At 42.4% G+C, this 17,187-nt stretch overlaps 1 protein-coding gene across 8 annotated transcripts in view; it reads left to right on the top strand.

The window, feature by feature from the left end:
* The first annotated feature begins 247 nt into the window (after positions 1–247).
* Gpd2 (glycerol-3-phosphate dehydrogenase 2) overlaps positions 248–17,187 on the top strand; it is a 149,383-nt gene continuing 132,443 nt past the window's right edge. For 3 of the 8 annotated variants that reach the window (XR_002398112.2, XM_021266116.2, XM_021266105.2), the window contains exon 1: positions 707–927. The gene's annotated coding sequence lies outside the window, so the exon portion shown is untranslated. Of the gene's footprint in view, positions 385–665; positions 928–17,187 lie in introns of those variants that run through there. The other 5 variants (XM_004835926.4, XM_004835927.4, XM_021266099.2 and 2 more) reach the window with 5 other exon arrangements.

A 17,187-nucleotide genomic window follows, 5' to 3' on the forward strand; every position in this document is an offset into this window, starting at 1 on the left:
CAACAAGAGAGCTGGGCATGCTCAGTGGGCAGGGTCGGTTTTGGGGGTACAAGTGGGAAGCCTTCTGCTCTGCAGCCGGGCTCTGCTTCCCGGACCTGTACAAGGCTGGGCCCCGGGAGCCGGTGCTCAGCATCCCCCCCACCCCCACCCCGGTGACAGGGCTTGGTCTTCCCAGCGGGTCTCCGCGCTCAGCGGGGTCAGAGGGCCTGGCGAGCTTCCCGAGCACGCGGGGTGGGAGTGGAGCGGGCCTCATTCTCTGGCGGGGTCCCAGGGGTCCGCTGGCTGTTGGACGCGTTCCTAGGCCGGGCGAGGCTGCCGGCCTCGGCCTCGGCCTCGGAGCGCCAAGCACCGAGGAGCTGGCGTGTGGCGGAGACGGGGAATCAGGTAAGCCGTCCCGCCGGGCTCTCCCTCCCGGACGGTGGCGTGCGGCCCGCGGAGGGGTCCCATGAAGCCCGACACCTCCGCCGGCTCCCCGGCCTAGCTCGGCCCGGCCTCGCGTCTTCGGCCCCGCTGGCGAGGCAGGCCGAGGGCGGGAGGCCGGCACCGCCGCGGGCAGAGCACAACCACAGCCTGCGGCCCGGGCCTCCGCAGCTGGCCCGCGCCCCGTGTCCCCGCGCGCCCTCGCCGGTACGCACCCCCATCGCCCGGGTGGGGCCCGCACCCCCATTTCCGCGTTCCCTAGCTGGGCCGCGGGAGCCGGGCCCGAGGTCCCAGAGCGCGACACCGTGACCCGGGCGCCGGGCCGGCCCTGCCCTCTGGAGGGCGGAGGCGCAGGGGCGGAGGAGGCGCCTCGGGGTCGGGTTACCCTCGTCCGCCAGCCCGCTGACGCCCGCCCAGCCAGCCTGCGCCGGCCGAGTCTGCGGTCCGCTCTGGCCGAGGAACCAGGAGCTCCAGTCCGCGGCCCCTCACGCGTGGGGCTCATCTCAGGTGTGTTTCCCGAGCGACCCGGGCCTCAACCTGGGTATTGGAGCGGGGAGCGTTCCTTTCGGCCCAGGCGAGGCTTCTGGGGCTCTGGTAGCGCGGTAGGTGCTAGTGGTGGCGGGAAACTGGGGAAAGATTTGAGAATTTTTCTCCACCCCCCGAAGATGGACTCGTGCTTTTTCAGGTTTTCGCTGTTTACATTTTGGAGAGCACTGGAGGGTAGTGCGTCTTGCTGAGGAAAGTGTCAGGGCTTTGGGGAGAGGGTTTGTATCTCAGCGAAAGTTGATGCAAACTTTGAGTTTGTGAAAGTGTATGGTCTGAGAAGGAGGATTGTTGGTCCTTTCTGAAGCCGAGTTGGGAACCGTTCTGGAAGAGGACAGAGGCTTCTTTGAGAAACTCAAGCTGCCTGGGTGTGACCGGCCTCGGAAGAAGTGGAAGGTGTGCACTGATGAACTTCAGACAAGCCAACCTTCCGTAGTAACATCTACCAGCAAAAATAGACTTGTAGTGTCTTGGCCAGAAGGTGCAGCCAGGTGACAGAGGTGTGGGTCTTAGCTGGTCTCTAGACTGTCTTCCACCTTGTGCAGAGCAGTGTTCACCTCGGGAGCAGCCTTCCTCAAGAGTTCCAGAGAAACTCAGATTCTCACAAGTCTTGGTGACAGGGGCGACCTAATGACACAACACAGTATAAATATCATAGGAGACAGCTATAGAAATAGCTAACAGCTAGTTTAGTCAACTTGTATAAATAGGTGGGGGAAGGAAGTTAGTAAGCTACACTGAGCAATTATTGCTTAAAACAAAACTGTTAGTATTTCGCACTTGTTCCAAATTTATGAAATGTGGGCTTTCTTTTGCAGTGTAGAGGGTAATGGCAATAGTTGTGCTGGGAGTAGGAACTCCAGGCTCTAGTTTCCAAGTCCCATGTCCCTTGCTGGCCATCATATGAGAGCTGAGTGTCACTGCCCAAGAGGTCCTATGTGCAGCCTTCGATGTTGAAACTCCCCTTTTGTTTCTTAGGGGCATTATGTCAAGTTGCAGCACTCCCTTGATCTTAACATTAGTAACTGCAAAATTAAAAAAAAAAACTATTGAAAATAACATAGCTGACTGGAGATTTAGCTCAGTGGTTTTGCCACCTGCTGTGCAAGTGCAAGGACCCGAGTTCTATATACGGTACCAAAAAAAAAAAAAAAAAAGAAAAGAAAATAACATAGCAATGTAAAAAGATAAGATTTTGGAGCTGCATGCTGTCACATGCCTGTAAGGCTGAGGCAGGAGGATCACCTCAAGTTCAAGGCCAGCCTGGGATACGTAGTTGAAGGCCAACCCGAACTATATAGCGAGACCCCCATGTCAAAAACCCCAGTAATATAGTTTGCAGGAAAATGTGTGTAACTAGAAATTATCAGTATTGCAAACATGTACTAATTCAAAAAAGCCAATGCAGCCATGTGCTTTCAAAACTGATCTTTCTGTGGAAAATTTAGTAAAATTCTATGTGTCTAATAATACTTTTCCCTACCTCTGACGTTTTACACACTTTCCCAGGCAGAGTCTTAAAAATTTAACTTAATTCTTGTCACTTCACAGTCTGGCTGAAAAACATGTCAGAAGGCTTACCCTTTACTGTCTCCATTTGTGACAGTGGGGTATGTTTTCTCTGAAGTACTGGTAAAGTTACTAACAATTAGTGTAATTAGTGTTACCCCCCCCCCCCCCAGCTGTTTTTAGGATTGCTATTTGCAACAAGTAGGGAAGACTGAATGGAAGTAAACTAAAAAGGTACTAGCAAGGGAGTTTTAGTTGCTCCTCACAATACTTAGTTAATTCCATTAGGTTTTATTACCTTTGAGATAAGAAGAAAAATTGGGAGTGGTGTGTTAGGGGAAGAAATGAATAAAGGACATGTTTACCTTTCCTTGTTTTAGGATTGTTGACATAATAAAAGAAATGTGTAAGGGAGAGGATCAGATTCAGCTCCAAGTGAGAAAGACATGGGCCAAAGTGACTGCGAGCCAGGAAATCTTAACAGTTTTGATCTCAGAATCAGAGATGCTAATGGTTTGAAGACCTGGGGATGTTTCTATAATGACTGTAGTTAGAGTTTGTCCAGAATTCTAATTTGTGTCCTGAATATGTAACTCTTTTTTTTTTTGCCTATTTTCTATGATTTCCATTTTTTTGTTGGAGGTTCTTGTTTGGTGTGTATATCATATTTGTGCTGTTTCTTATTTTTTGGTTGAGAATTTTGTGTTGCTTCTTTCAAAATCTGATTTGTGGGCCAGGGATTTAGCTCAGTGGTTCTGCTGCATGCCTTTCAAGCACAAGAACCTGAGTTTGATCCCTAGTACAAAAAAAAAAAAAAAAAAAAAACAAAGAAAAAAAGAAAATTAAAACAAAATCTGATTTGTGTGGCAAAATATGGTTTCTGATTTTCATCAGGTCAAGTATTGCTTCTATTAATTCACCATTAATTTGAGGAATTAATTAATTGAAGATGTTTCTTTCCCAACTAAAAATTCACTATAATGTTGTTATACTTTTTTTATTTTATGGTGTTAGGCAGATGGTCTGCCATAAAGCTGTATCACCAGCCCCATTGTGATATAATTGAAAATATATCTTCATACCTTTTCCTGATAAGACTTCGAAGACCCTTGGAATCCTGGAGTGAAGAGTGTCTTTTGGATACTAATAAGATCACAGGACTTTTGGTGGGTCCCTAGATAGTGTCAGGATGGAGCTGGAAACTTTTGGACCTATCCTTCACTTCCAGGGAGGGTAGAGGGGCCAGAGATTGTAGCAGTCATACTTCAGTAGTGGAACTTCAAAAAAAACCCAAACCCTTAAAGCAGTGGTGGTGAGTGTGCCTCAGTGGGAACGAAGTCTTCTCTGTCAGCGCATGAGCCAAGTTGCCCCAGCATTGCCCCAGCAGCTGAGCATTCAAGTTTAATTGCATAATTGGCTTGGTGGCGTGCATCTGTAATCCCAGCACTCAGGGGGCTGAGGCAGGAGGATCCCTGTAAGGTTGAGGCCAGCCTGGGCTACATAGTGAGTTCAAGGCCAGCCCAAACTGCATAATGAGACCTTGTCTCAACCCCCCCCCCATTTGTTTTTAAAAGTTTAATTCAGTGTTGGCACTTTGCGATACATAAGCGGAGTTTGGGTTGCAGTTTGAGCACTCGGTCTCTAAAAGGTTCGCCATCACATCCCTAAAGTATGGGCTTTGGAAAGCTTGTGGGTTGTTGAACACACATAGAGATGCTGGAACAATGGAATATTCTGGGAGGGCAGGAAAGCACCACACCACTGCTACATCTTGTGCTGTGCCCTGTATTTGTATCCTGTTTACTCCGTACATAATAAAGCTAAAGGTTAATAAAATGACTGAAATGTTAGGGAGCAGTTTTGTGAGACAGCCTTACCCAGCAAGTTCTGTGCTAACTTGGGCGCGGGCAGCTATTATCAGAATTTAATTAAATTTTAGATACCAATTTTGTGTACTTGCAGAATTGGTTGGTGTAGAAACCTCACGTTTGAAATTAGAGATGTTGTGAGTGGAAAAGAACAGTTTTCCTTTATAGATGTATTAACGTAATTTTAAGATACTATTCATATCTTTTAGTAATTTCGGCAAATGAAATAATTAGTATTGCACTTTATTTTTCAAAAATAAGGTACTGTTATAGTGTGGGGTTTTTTTTTGTGTGGTTGTTGTTCTGTATTTTTGAGACAGGGCCTTGCTGTGTAGCCCAGGCTGGTCTTGAACTCCAGATCCTCTTGCCTAGGCCTCCTGAGGGCTGGGATTACAGGTATGAACCACCAAGTTGATGAGTGTGGGTACTTTTTGAACAGTGCTTAGTTTACATTTTTCCACCTTTCTATTCTTTAAATAGCATCTTTTGTGGAATCTCATATTTGATTGCCCACATATATCTTTCTATGAAAGATTTTTAGTCTGGAGGGGGAAAAAACCTCCATAAAATATAACTGAGAGACGATTGTTTTCAGATTTTATTATAGAAACAGGATCTCACTTTGTAGTCCAGGTTGGCCTCAAACTCTTGATCCTCCTGCCTCAGTCTCCAGAGTGCTAGGATTACAGATGTGTGCCACCGTGTCTGGCTGAAGGCTGTTTTCTGAAAATGAGATTACTAGAAACTGCTACTATCAAAGGAGATAGCCACTGAGTGTGGCCTGGTGGCTGCAGAGAGATGCATGCTTTACTACTTAACTCCTGTGTCATGGAAGGTTTAGATGTTTATGCACCTAGGAAGAAGACAAGTTTATGTTCAGTGTAAATATTTTTGGAAAACTGATTAAGATTTCATGCCATTAGTATTTCAATATAACACAGTAAGTTTCTAAATGTAAGCTTCTAAAATGTATTTCAGATGTATGAAAACAGTGCAGTTCTGTATACCAGGTTCTTAACAGTTGTTTTTCTTTTATTTAAACTGAATAAAGAAAGGATGTTTTGTTTCACTGTGGTAAGGTCAAGACTGCTTTGATCTTGTTCCTCTCAGCTCCACCCTTCCAGAAGTGATTCTGCCCTGTGGGACAAGGTCCAAGTGTGTTTTGGAATGCATGGATTTTGCAGTCTTGCCCCAGGGTTCTGCCCTTATCTTCTGGGTGCAGCTAAATTGGACTCCTTGGGATTCTGAAGGCCTTCTTATTCTCACAGCCACCCTGTGCGGATGCTCTTCCTTCTCTTACCTTTTTGAAAGCCACTACCTTCCAAGTCAGGAGGCTTTCCCTCCCAGGCCCAGTCAGGATCGTTTTGTGTATTTCCTAAACCCTTCAGCTACTCTTTTGATGTCACTCCTAAGACCCTTATAGATTCCTTTATTTTTTAATTATTTGAAAACATTATCATTTCTCTCCCTGGGAGACTGGATCCTACAGTATTTATTTATTTTTTCTTTTTGGTTTTTTGAGACAGGGTCTCACTCAATTCAGGCTGGCCCTGTACTCCCTATGTAGCCCAGGCTGGCCTTGAACTCCCAGCAGTCCTCCCGCCTCAGCCTCCCAAGTGCTGGGATCACACGTGTGCACCACCATGCCCGGTTCTACACAGTTTTATGGACATCACATGCCTAACTCAGATCCCTTGCATGTGAATGACATCTAGTAAATAGTTGTCCAGTGAGTCATTCCATTCTCCTGTACTCATCCCTTAGTTACTCAAGAAATAAGTATTGGCATGGGTTGGGTGTGATTGGACAGCAGGTAACACACAAGTACTATAGACGTAGTTCAGATTATGTGTTTACTGGGTATGCCAAATGTCTCCTTTTGGGGCTCACCTTTTTTTGGGGGGGGCTCACCTTTTTCCTTATATATTTGACAGTTTTAATGTTTATTTACTTATTTTGCAGTATTGGGGATTGAACCCAAAGCCTTTGCACAGCTCCAGCCCCTTTTTATTTTTGTTTTTTATTTTGAGACAGGGTCTTGCTAAGTCACTAAGTGGCCCAGGCTGGGCTCAAACTTTTAGTCCTCCTCCCTCACCCTCCCAGAGTGCTAGGATTACAAGCATGTACCACCACACCCAACTAGTTTTAATATTTATTTATTTATTTATTTAGGTACCGGGGATCGAACTCTGGTCCTTGCGCTTGTGCAGCAGGCGGTGAAACCACTGAGCTAAATCCCTGGCCCTAGTTTTAATATTTAAAGTATATTTGGGAAGAGAAAAGGAGGTTGCTGCAAATGAACTGGCATAAAAACGAACCCTGAAGAAAATCAGTGGAGGAATCTACAAATGAGGAAGTCACTGCATGTTTATCAGCCAGGCTTCCAAAGGCTCTTCTCTTCCCTACCCACCTACCTAATCCAATATTAAGAAAGAATCTGGAGAATTAATTTATACTAAGGTCACTGATAAATTATCTTGTCACTCTTATCAAGTGAAGGTCTTTGGATGCTAAGGACCCAAAACACTGGGGACCAATTCTATAGGTTGGATGGAGGGAGACTGGGTAGCAGCATTTACCTCTGGGCAGCTCTGAAGTCACATGATGGCCACTTACATGTGGCTTTAGCCAGTCTCTGCCTTCTAGTTTCCTCCTCTGTAAAACCAGGGGGCTGGAACACATGAATTCAAAGTCCATAAAAAGGAATGAAGTATTTTATTACCTTTTTTCTGAGGAAAAAGAAGAAGACAGTCTTCACCAGTGGGTTCTGTTCACCTCTGAACCCTGGCCTGGTTTTTCTTCCTATTCTGTGGAGTCCAGTGTTCCTTTCTCTCAGCTTCTCCAGCTGTTACATTCATATCCAGAGAATACTACATTCTTTATCTCTCCCTCCAGGCTTATGCTCTTAGGACCTATCATCACAAGTATAATTTCATTATTTTCTTTCATTACGTTTGCTAGTATTAGCCCATTTCCCCCATCCCAGTTCACATTGAATAGCCAGGATACTTCTCTAAAAAAAATAAAAGTGGAGCCTTGACTTAACTCAATTCATTCCAGAGGCCTAGTTGTAACTCAGGTTGGTCAGTTGAGGGCTCAGGCTCCTTACATACCCTTCAGAGTCTCTCTCCTGTATACAGGCAGATCTCAGGGTCCTTAGAGAGTCATTGGCTCAGGATTTCTCAGTTAACCCCGCACAGGAAAGGATGTTGTAATGTTCCTTCCAGAACTCTTTAACTGTTAAGTGTGTATCTGAGACCACCTGGAAGCACAAGCGGCCAGCAGTTGGGTTGTAACTCAAGACTTTGTTCTGTTCATAAGTTAAAACTAAAATTCCGGTCATAACCCAGGTTACTTGTATGTCAGGCCGGTCCATTGTAGGTCCATAGAATTTTTTTCCTCTTTTATGGTAGTGGGGATTGAACTCAGAACCTCCCACATATTCGGCAGTAGCTTTGCTGCTGAACTACATCCTCAGCCCTATGGAATCTTAAAATAGGGAGGCATTTAGAGCTTTAGCCAACCCTCTCTTTTTACTAATAACAGTTAATATTAATTATTTATTGAGCAGTTGCCATTCTCTAGGCACTGTGCTAGCACTTTGCAAACATTATTTTATATGCCAACTGTGAACCCTGTGTTATCAGTAAACAAAAGGGCTAGAGAAGCCCAGTGACTCACGAAAAGCTACATCAGTTATTTTTCTAATATTAAAAAACTTCTTAAACTGTGTAAAGAAACAGTAAAATCAAGAGCTAATCCTACTTCCATTTCTTTAATGTACTTTCTGGTTTTTGCTACTTTGGATTACACTGCTCAACTCATTGAACTTTGCCTTTTAATACTTATACTTCCTAATACTTTGCTTGGTAGCTCAGCAGTTTGCATCAGTGATGCTGAACTTGTTGCATACAGTTGAATGTTCAGCGCAGCATGCTTGCTAGATAGTGTGCCTCTTGATTTGAATTCTAGGAACCTGTGACATTGGCAAGAGCCTTAGTCTCAATGGATATGGAGACAACCTGTAACTTGATATCAGTATGGCTTTTCCACTCCAGTACTTGGGTTTTGAATGGTACTGGGAAAATGAACACAAATCCATGCAAATTGTAGGTACATACAAATCTATGTTCTTCAATATTTGCCGTGACACAGTTCATTTATTTATTGAGCAGGGTCCTTGTATGTACTTCAGGGTGGCCTTGAACTCACTATGTAGTCCAGGCTGGCCTTGAACTCAGTGATTCTCCTGCCTCAGGTCCTGAGTGCTAGGATTATAGGTGTTTGCCACCACACATGGCTCTTACATTATTTTTTTTGTACCGGGGATTGAACTCAGGACCTTGTGCTTGTGAGGCAGGCATCGGCACCACTGAGCTAAATCCCCGGCCGAGTTGAATCCCCAGCCAGCTCTTGCTTTTGCACAGCACCTTTTTCCATTTCTTAAAAAAACTTTCAGCATTTCTTTTCCAATATCTCCAAGATTTTCTGTGAGCCTTCTCTACCGGTATATTAATCAGAAGATGATTGTTAGTGATTAGGGCAGACTAAACTGTTGTAACAGAAAGACCTGAAAATAGTACAGGCTCAAACATAACCTGATTGCTTATGCTGTAGTTTTTGTTGGTGCATGGTTTTCTTCTTTGGATGATTTAGGCACTCTGGGTCCTTATATTTCATGATTTGGCCATTCGTTAGGGTTTTGTTTTCAACTACATCCAGCTAGTCAGAAGTGAAAAGGAAGAAGATATCCATTCTCTAATATTCATAGAACTTCGAAACTTGTAGATAGATTTGCATAGGCTTGGTAGAAATCCATTGTATAGACACATTTGTCTTCAAGGCAGATTGACAAGTGTAGTCAGGCTGGGAGCCCAGGAAGATGACAGTATGGGGTTTAAAAGAGAGGTCCCCTTCACGGTGTCCTTGCATCTTATTATACTGAGAAAACAAGAGATATACTGTCAATTCTGAATTTCCAACAATTATGGAGTGAATGGAAAGTGAAGTAGAAAAAAATACTGAAAATGTACTTCCAGGAAGCATAGCTTAAAGGAAACGAGAAAGTGAGCAGTAGCTGGAGGGGAATACAGAGCCAATGAACACTGAGGGCTGGGAGGGTACTCAGTGCTTAGTGTTCTTGCTTAGCATTTGCAAAGCCCTAGGTTTGATCTTCTGTACCCCCACTCCCCCAAAATACAAGTGAGCATGAAGAAATTTCATAAAATATCTGAAGGAATCCAGAGTATTTCGGAAAAGTATTTACATTGGATAGCTCACCCTCTAATAGATCCAAATACAAGGGATATATGGAGAGTGCAGAATATTCAGAAATGAAGTCAGTTTCACTGTGGCAAATCAAGGTGTTGAGCTCTCTCCTGAGGCTCTAGGGGAGAATATTTTCTTTGCCTCTTCTAGCTTCTGTGGCTTCTGGCATTCCTTAGATTGTGGCCTTATCACTCCATCTCTGCCTCTGTGTCACAGTGCCTTCTTTTTTCTGTCTTGATCAAAACGTCTCTACCTCCCTCTTCCCTCTTACCTGAATAATATTATTACATTGAGCGTTCACTTTCTTTTTGGTGGTAGTGGTGCTGGGGATTGAACTCAGAGCCTTTATACTGAGCTACACTCTTAGCCCTTTTAAATTAATTAATTAATCAATTAATTTGCAGTACTGGGGATTGAACTGAGGGCATTTGCACTGAGCCACATCTCCAGACTTTTTTATTTAGTTTGGTTTTTAAATTTTGAGACAAGGTCTTACTGTGTTGCTTAGATTTGGCTTAAACTTGCAATCCTCCTGCCTCAACTTCCCACTGTGCTAAGATTGCAAGTGTTCACTTCTGCCCTGCTTAGAGCTAAGTATGTAGTTATGGATAATCTTTCTATCTCAAGGCCCTTAGTGTAATCATGTTTGCAGGTTTTTTTTTTTTGTATTAAATTCTTTTATTCGTACATTGTAGGTATACAATACAATTACATTTCTCATTGGGAATTGTACCTTTATATAATGCATCTTGGTTCTTATTTTTTTTCCCCATTCCTAGCCCTCCCTTCAAACCCTCCACCCTTCCCTATTTACAAAGACTTTATTTCCATTTTTTCCATTTCTCATCATTTTTTCCTTTCCCTTCTTTCCTTTCCCCTGTGCCTCCCACTACCCCTACCCCCTTGGACCTTTTATTCCTATTTTACATTATCGATTATTCATTCTAATCATTGGTACATTTTAGGTATACAATATAATGACATTCATCATTGGAAATTTGCACCTTTACATAGTCTCTCTTGGTTCTTGTTTTTCACCTTTGCCCAGCCCTCCCTTCAACCCCTCCAGCCCTCCCTATTTACAAAGATTTTGTTCTTATTTTTCCATTTTCTCATATTAATCCCATTCCCTTCTATCCTTTCCCTTAGCCCTCCCACTTCCTTCCCCTTTGCCCCTTTTCTTCCTATTTCACATGACCTATTATACATTTAGTCCTTATTTACACTTTCAGTTTCTCACACCAGAGAAACTATTCAGTATTTACACATGTGTGTCCTATTTATTTCACTTAAGAGTATCGCCTCAATGTGCATCCACTTAGCTATAAATGTCTCTAATTTCTCATTTTTGATGGCTGAGTAGTACTCCATTTTATAAAAAAACCACATTTTCTTTATCCAGTCTCCAGTTGATGGGCATTTGGGCTGTTTCCAAGTTTTAGATATTACAAACTGCGCTGCTATGAACATGGGTGCACATATATCACTGTGGTATGATTCTTTTAATTCTTTGGGGAAGATCCTCAGCAGTGGAATAGCAGGGTCAAATGGGATTTCCAGTCCTAGTTCTTTGAGGTATCTCCATACTGGTCTCCACAGTGCTTGCACCAGTCTACACTCCCACCAGCAGTGGAGCAGGGTTCCTCTTTCCCCACAGCCCCGCCAGCATTTGTTATTGGTTGATTTCATGATAGCAGCCATTCTTTCTGGAGTGAGGTGGAATCTCAGTGTTGTTTTCATTTGCATCTCTCGAATGACCAGTGACGTTGAACATTTTTTCATGTATTTATTTGCTATTTCTACTTCTTTGTCTGAGAAATGTCTGTTCATTTCAGATGTCCATTTTTGGATTGAGTCTTTAAATTTGGGAGGTCTGATGTTTTTAAGTTCTTTATAGATTCGAGATAGTAGACCTTTGTCTGAGGAAGAGCAGGTGAAGATTTTTTCCCACATTGTGGATTGTCTCTTCACACTGCTGGTGGTTTCTCTTGCTGTGCAGCTTTTTAATAAGAAGAGATCTCACTTGTTGATTGTTTGTGCTAGTTCACGGGCAACTCAGGTTTTGTTCATAAAATCAAGGGTTCTACCTAACCTCTGTTCCAACTGGTTCAGAGTTTCTATTTTAATATTTAGATCTTTAATCCATTTTGATTTTAGTTCAGTGCATGGTGAGAGATATGGGTCTAGTTTTAATCTTTGGCAAGTTGAAGCCCAATTTTTCCAGCATCATTTATTAAAGAGGCTGTCTTTCCTCCAGTGAGGGTGTTGGGCTCCTTTGTCGAAGATGAGATGGCTGAGTGTGTCAGGCGTTGTTTCTGCATCTTCTAATCTGTTCCACTGTTTCTCAGGTCTGTTTCTTTGTCAGTACCATGCTGTTTTTATCACAGTAGCTTTGTAGTAGAGTTGCAGGTTGGGGATTGTGATACCCCCTGCCATGTCTCTGTTACCTAGAATTGCTTTTGATATTTTGGGTCTCTTCTTGTTCCAAATGAATTTTTGGATTGTTTTCTCAAGATCTATGAAGTATGCTGCTGGGATCTCAATTGGAATTGCATTAAATCTATATAGCAGTTTTGGAAGTATGGCCATTTTCACTATATTAATCCTTCCTACCCAGGAGCAGGGGATGTCTGTCCATTTTCTGATATCATCTTCAATCTCTCTTTTCAGCATGCCATACTTTTCAGAGAAGAGGTCTTTGATTCCTTTTGTTAGGATGATTCCTAGGTATTTCAGTTTTTTGGATGCTATTGTGAAAGGAATTATTTGCCCTATTTCTCTCTCAGTGATTCTGTCAGTCGTGTAGAGGAAAGCCATTGATTTTTGTGTGTTGACCTTGTAACCAGCTACTTGACTGAATTTGGTTATTAAGTCTAGAAGACTTTTGGAGGAGTTCTTGGGGTCTTCTATATAGAGTATCATGTCGTCTGCAAATAATGACAATTTGACTTCTTCATTACCTATCTTTATTCCTTTTATTTCTTTCTCTTGTCTAGTTGCCGTGGCTAATGTTTCCAGAAGTATATTGAAGAAGAGTGGTGATAGTGGACATCCTTGTCTTGTTCCTGATTTGAGTGTGAAGGAGTTCAGTTTTTGACCATTTAGTATGATATTGGCTGTTGTTTTCTCATAGATGGCTTCTATCAGTTTGAGGTAGAGACCATCTATTCCAATTTTTTGTAGGGTTTTTATCATACATGCATGTTGGATTTTGTCAAATGCTTTTTCTGCGTCTATGGAGATAATCATATGGTTTTTGTCCTTGGCTCTATTGATGTAGTGTATTATATTAATTGATTTTTGTATATTGAACCATCCCTGCATCCCTGGGATGAATCCCACTTGATCAGGGTGTATGATCTTCTTGATGATCTTCTGCATTCTGTTTGCCAGTATCTTATTAAGGATTTTTGCATCTATGTTCATTAGTGAGATTGGCCTATAGTTCTCCTTTTCGATTGGGTCTTTCTCTGCTTTGGGGATCAAGGTGATGCTTGCTTTCAGGAATGAATTTGGGAGTATTGCTTCCCTTTCAATTTCATTGAAGAGTTTAAACAGTAGTGGCAGCAGTTCCTCTCTAAATGTCATGTAGAATTCAGCAGTGAAGGCATCAGGGCCCGGGCTTTTCTTAGGTGATAAGTTTTTAATTACATTTTCACTTTCATTGGTTGATATTGGGTTGTTCAGAATTTTTAGGTCTTCTTCATTCAACTTTGGTAATTCATATGTATCTAGGAATCTGTCCATTTCTTCTGTGTTGTCCATCTTATTGGCGTATAGGTTCTGGAAGTAGGTATTGATGATCCTCTGGATTTCTGCTGGGTCTGTTGTAGTTTCACCCTTTTCATTCCTAATTGCATGGATTTGGGCCTTTTCTTTCCTTTTTCTGACAAGGTTGACTAAAGGTTTATCAATTTTGTTGATTCTTTCAAAGAACCAACTCTTGGCTTCATTGATTTTTTGTATCATTCTCTTAGTCTCCATTGCATTGATTTCTCCTCTGATCTTTATAATTTCTTCCCTTGTATGAGATTTGCGGTTGTCCTGCTCTTCTTTTTCTAGAAGCTTGAGGTTCAGCATCAGGTTGTTTAATTGGGCTCGTTCTGTTTTCCTAATATGCATATTCACTGCTATGTATTTCCCTCGTAAGACTGCTTTCATTGTGTTCTAGAGATTCCGATATGTTGTATTGTCATTGTCATTTAATTGAAGGAACTGTCTGATTTCTTCTTTAATTTCCTCTGTGACCCATTGGTTATTCAGAAGTGTGTTGTTCAGTTTCCACATGTTTATGAAAGTTTTTGAGTTTCTTTTGCTATGGATCTCCAATTTCATTGCACTATGGTCTGATAATATACAGGGGATAACTTCAGTTCCTTTGCACTTACTTAAACATGTTCTATGTGTGAGTATGTTGTCTATTTTGGAAAATGACCCATGTGCAGCTGAGAAGAATGTGTATTCTGATTTTGTGGGGTGGAAGACTCTGTAAACCTTGTTAAGTTCATTTGTTCAAGAGTTTGATTGAGTTCTAGTATTTCATTACTTATTTTTAGTCTAGTTGATCTATCTGTTTGTGACAGTGGGGTGTTGAGGTCCCCCACTACAATTGTATTAGTGGATATATGGCTTTCCATGTCCGTTAGTATTTGTTTTATATAGTTGGGTGCACTAGTGTTTGGTGCATAGATATTTATGATTGTCATCTCTTCCTCTTGGATTGTTCCCTTTACAAGGATGTAGTGTCCTTCTTCATCTCTCTTAATTAGTGTTGGTTTGAAATCTACTTGATCTGCCAAGAGAATAGCTACTCCTGCTTTTTTTCGGGTTCCTGTCGCATGCAGTATTGTTTTCCACCCTTTAACTTTCAGTCTATGAGTTTCCTTTTGAATTAGGTGTGTTTCTTGTATGCAGCATATTGTTGGATTTTGCTTCTTGACCCATTCTGCCAGTCTATTTCTTTTGATTGGTGAATTGAGACCATTAACATTGATGGTTATAACTGAAACATATTGACTTATCATTGCCATGACTTTTTCTTTTTGTTGGGTTCTCCCCCTTTACATTTAATTTCTTGTCATGCCAGATGGGTTCATTCTGCTTTGCTTCCTGGGGTTGTGATCCTCAATGTCTGTTCCTAGGATATTGTGTAAAATTCTTTGGAGTGCTGGATTGGTATTCACGAAGTTCCTAAGGTGCTCTTTGTCATGAAAGTATCTTATTTCTCCATCCATTTTGAAAGATAGTTTTGCCGGGTACATCAATCTGGGTTGGAGGCTGTTTTCTTTTAGGGCTTGGAATATGTCACTCCAAGCTCTTCTTGCCTTGATGGTTTGTGTTGAGAAGTCTGCTGTGATTCTGATGGGCTTTCCTTTGTATGTGATTTGTTTCTTTTCTCTGACTGCTTGGAGAACTTTGTCCTTCTGTTGTGTTTCTGGAATCTTAACAACTATATGCCTATGTGTATATTTTTTTTTGATCAAGGCTATTTGGAGTCCTATATGCCTCACTTATCTGTATGTCAAGCTCTTTTCCCCTGCTTGGGAAGTTTTCTGCCATTATTTCTGGGAAGAGATTTTTTATGTCATCTGCACTCTCTCCTGTTTCTTCATTGAGCCCAATCAGTCTTATGTTATTCTTTTTTGCATCATCTAGCAGCTGCTGGATTGTTTTCTCATGTTCCCTTAGAATTCAAGCAATTTTTCTTTTCCTGGTCACTAATTGCAATCTTACCTTCTATATCTGAAATTCTGTCCTCACACTGGCTCATTCTGCTGTGTAGACTTTCAATGGAGTTTTTCATGTCCTGGAAATCTATTTGCATCCATTTTATGGATTCCATTTGTTTCTTTTGTTGGGATTCCATCATGTTCCTGAGCTCCTCTCTAGATTTATTAATCATGTCTTGCACTAAGGGCACAATTTCTCCTGTTATCTGAGAAATTGTTTCTGATTTCATTTTTTCCAGATCCCCTTTTGTTGCCAGTTCAGTGGGTCCAGGTGGTTGAGTATCAGAGGGTTCCCTCTCATTTCCCTTTGGGGTTGCTGTAGGTGATCTGGAAGTCTGGTTTTGAGACTTATTTATGTGTTTTCTCATTTCGACTGGGGCAGGGGGCTGTTAGCGCTTGCACGGATTACCTCCTCTGAGCTGGGTGAGGTGGGACAGGGGCCGGGAGCAGCTGTAGGGATGGTGGCCCAAAAGCCCTTTCCTGTGGGCTGGGAGCAGCCGGAGGGATGGTGGCCGGGAAACCCCTTCCTCTGGACCAGGAGCAGTGGGATTGTGGCTCAGAAGCCCCTCCCTCTGGGCTGGGAGCGGTGGGAGGGACGGTGGCCCGGAAGCCCCTTCCTCTGGGCCAGGAGCAGGGGGACAGAAGGTGGCCCAAAAGCCCTTTCCTGTGGGCTGGGAGCAGCGGGAGGGATGGTTACTGGGAAGCCCCTTCCTCTGGACCAGGAGCAGTGGGACGACGGCTCAGAAGCCTCTACCTGTGGGCCGGGAACAGCGGGACTCAGTCCCTTGGTCTGGTGGTCTGGTGTGCTCTGTGCCTTGGTATTGTGGAACCAGGTGGCTGCCGTTTGCAGGTTTTTTTCCATAGAAGATAATGCTCACAGATTTTAGGATTTAGCATATGGATACTTTTTGGTGCCATTATTTAATTTATCATAGTGCTCAAGAGAAGCTTTAAAGAGTAAGCAAAGGCCACATCCCATTGGGCTTTATAATCCAAGGTAAAATTTTAGGTTTCATTCTAGAATGATAGAATCCATTGGGGGATTGTACACTGCTGAGTGAAATGATGTGGTTTTGCTATAAAAATGTTTCTCAATTTTTAAAAAATTATACTCCATGAAGAAAAATTAAAATTAATAAAATCTTAAAGTAATTTTTCCTCAATGTGAGAGTATTCCTTAAATATTAACAAATAAGTTTTTTATTGGATAGAACTTAGCCACGTCATTATACTTTATAATAATTTTTACCTGTCAAGAACTTATTTTGGGTGCTATTGCTCCCACTGAAAATAAATACTACCAAGGGCTGCTCTGGGTGCTAAAGGTGGCTGAGATAATGGGAGGTGAAGGAAAAAGCCTGGAAGTAGGATTTGTTGTGTTTTTCAGACAGTGTCTCACTGTGTAGTTCAAGCTGTCCTGGAACTCACTCTGTAGCCCAGGCTGGCCTTGTCTCAGCCTCCCAAGTGCTGGAATCACAGGCATGTGCACCACACCCTGCTTGGAAATAGGATTTAAGAGTCTGTTTTAGTTTTGCAACTGAAAAGTTGTTGTATGGACAAGTTTGGGTCAAAGATGTAACAAAGTGGATCGATTTAGGGTATGCTTTTGAGATAGTGTTAGGTTACTGAATTTGCTGGTAAAACAATCTTGAGGGAGGAAAGGAGAATCAAATGAAAGTTTACATTTTTTTACTTGAATGGCTGGGCCATTTACTGAGAAAAGGAGAGTTGGGAGAGAAGCAGGCTTGATGGAAGACAGAAACTGTTCTACTTTGGTGGTGTTAGGTTTGAGGTACTTAGACATTTTGGAGATGTCATACAATTGGGTGGTTGGAGTTTAGAGATTTTAG

Source organism: Heterocephalus glaber, unplaced genomic scaffold, assembly GCF_053883595.1.
Source record: "Heterocephalus glaber isolate CG9 unplaced genomic scaffold, H.glaber_assembly_v1.0 deba00000347, whole genome shotgun sequence".
NCBI lineage: Eukaryota > Metazoa > Chordata > Mammalia > Rodentia > Bathyergidae > Heterocephalus > Heterocephalus glaber.